A 2,711-nucleotide genomic window follows, 5' to 3' on the forward strand; every position below is an offset into this window, starting at 1 on the left:
AAGCTTCTGTATTCCCGATACGCTGCCCCTCCTTGGCTCGAGTTATCCGCTCGGGTAAGCCAGGTCTAGAATAATACACCTAGGTTTTAAACCTAGAATAACTCAGCCTTATGCCTGATCCCTAGTAGGAACGTTTGTTTGCATCACATGCATTTGACTTTGGAGACTTAACACAGGGGTTGGGTCTGTCTAGGACAGGTGTACCCAAAAATCAAAAGACCACCTTGATGAATTTTACGTGCTACTTGCATATCTGTCTGTTTTAGCTTGCATTTTGACTAGCTTCTAGAATAGGAAAAGAAAATGAAAAAAAATCAAAAAGGAAAAAAAAGGAGTGAGAGGTAAGTATTTGGATTATCCTGAAACTCTGTCGAAATTTAAAAAAAGAAGATAAAAAGTCATTTCAGAATAAGTCATGTTTTCCTTGTCACGACCCAAAATCCCAACCCGGTCGTGATGGCGCCTCTCGTGGGGACAAGGCCAGCCAACAACAAAACAATACATCTCTTTATAATTACTTAGCAGGAATAAGTCTGATTCGCAGATAATATAATCACAAGTGCGAAGTAAACATGATAGAATAATGGAAACCATCCCGACTCAGCCCGAAATCGGGGTGTCACAAGCCACGAGCATCTAAAGATCTAAATACTAATACAAGACCACCAATATACATAATGGAATTTAGAATCAATGAAGAAATACGGTGCCGTGAACGCTGACAGTCACCTTGCTCAGCTACAATAGTATACCTTCAGTCCGCTAATAACCCGCTACCGGGTGAACAGTACCTGCAACTGCACGCGAGGTGCAGGGAGTAAAGTGAGTACTTCCAACTTAGTGGTAATAAAAGTAAATAATAACTGAGCGATAAGAAATCACGTAATAACACTTCATCATGCTATCTAAGACGGTACAACCCTTTTTGAAAACAGTAATTCCATGAAACTCCTTTATAAAATATCTGACTCAGTTTTAAACCTCTTTTGAAAATAATCTTTTTAACAGTTGCAAAATAATTCCAGCCATCGGTGTCACTATGCACAGAAACCCGCCCCTCGGGCAATATCTTCGTTCCTGGTCAGCCACTCGGGCCCCAACATTCAAGGATCAGATAGCACTAGCAAAAGCAGATAAATATCTCCAGAAATATCACAACGACAAATAATGAACAAATGCATGAATGTAATGCAATGCATATGATGGTACATTCCAGTACCCACTGCGGCGTACAGCCCGAGCCATCCATATTTATTTATCGTCGACGGCACTCACTGGGGTGTGTACAGACTCCGGAGGGGCTCATACAGCCCAAGCGCAATATACTGGTCAGTCAATGTTACCTGACCGGTCAGCCAATGTTACCTGACCAATTTATATCCTACAGTGCCATTATTACCACTGTTCCAAGTATATATTTCAGTGTCATGTACAGACTCCGGAGGGGCTCCTACAGCCCAAGCGCAATATACTGGTCAGTCAATGTTACCTGACTAGTCAGCCAATGTTACCTGACCAATTTATATCCTAAAGTGCCATTGTTACCACTGTTCCAAGTATATATTTCAGTGTCATTGTTACCATTGTTTCAAGTATAACATACAGTGTCATTGTTACCACTGTTTCAGGTATATATATTACAGTGTCATTGTTACCACTGTTTCAAGTATATATATTACAGTGTCATTGTTACCACTGTTTCAAGTATATATATTACAGTGTCATTGTTACCACTGTTTCAAGTCACTTTATTATCAGTATAGAAAGTAATATAGTAAGCCCCTTGGGCATTTACAAAATTGAAATTTCCAGCCCGAAATGCATTTAAAATGTCATTTAAGTTTTCAAAACTTAGAAATACGGCTGGGTTTGCAAAACAGCATTTAAAACCTTGGACTGAAGTTAGATGATATGCAAATCATGCTAAGCAGTAATATCAATCCTTGAAGGATTTTAAAAAGTCGGCACAAGGCCCCAAACATGGCAATCAACCCAAATTATGATGATAACAAGAAATTTCATTCAAATACGCAGTAAAATCAACAACCGGGACGGACCAAGTCACAATCCCCAATGATGCTCTACCCCACGCTCATATCTGGCGTGCAAGTCACCTCAATACAACACTATGATGTGCAAATCCGGAGTTTCAAACCCTCAGGATATCATTTACAAGTATTACTCACCTCTAACCAGCCGTAGACTAGTCCACAATGCCCTTTCCTCTTAAATCGACCTCTTCGCGCGTCGAATCTAGTCAAAACCACAACAAATACATTACAATAGGCTAAGGGAATATAACCCAATCGAAAAGACTCGAAAAATGTCAAAAATCCCGAAATTAGCAAAACCCGAGCCCCGGGCCCACGTCTCAAAATTCAGAAATTTTTACATCAATACGACCCTTATCTCGCCACGAGTCTATACATACCAAATTCACAAAAATCGGAGTTCATTTGACCCCTCAAATCACCATTTAATTCTCTTAAGTTTCAAGCCCTAAACCACCATTTTTGTCCATAATTTAATTGAGTTTTCAGCTCTAATCCATGTATTTAACTTGGAAATAAGTAGAAACAACTCACCTTTGATGCTTGATGAAATCCCCCTTGAAATTCTCTCCAAAATAATCCAAGCCAAATGAAAGAAATGAAAGAAATAAGCCAAATCCGTGTTTAAAAGAATCTGTCCGTGCTTCGTCGAGTTGTACC

At 39.6% G+C, this 2,711-nt stretch overlaps 1 long non-coding RNA gene across 1 annotated transcript; it reads right to left on the bottom strand.

The window, feature by feature from the left end:
* Positions 1-448: 448 nt before the first annotated feature.
* On the bottom strand, positions 449-2,711 carry LOC142167397 (uncharacterized). The gene is made up of 3 exons (XR_012697523.1): positions 2,586-2,711; positions 2,187-2,253; positions 449-797 (listed from the first exon to the last, which is right to left on the bottom strand). It is a non-coding gene; the product is annotated as an uncharacterized LOC142167397 (long non-coding RNA).

Source organism: Nicotiana tabacum, chromosome 12, assembly GCF_000715075.1.
Source record: "Nicotiana tabacum cultivar K326 chromosome 12, ASM71507v2, whole genome shotgun sequence".
Taxonomy (NCBI): Eukaryota; Viridiplantae; Streptophyta; class Magnoliopsida; order Solanales; family Solanaceae; genus Nicotiana; species Nicotiana tabacum.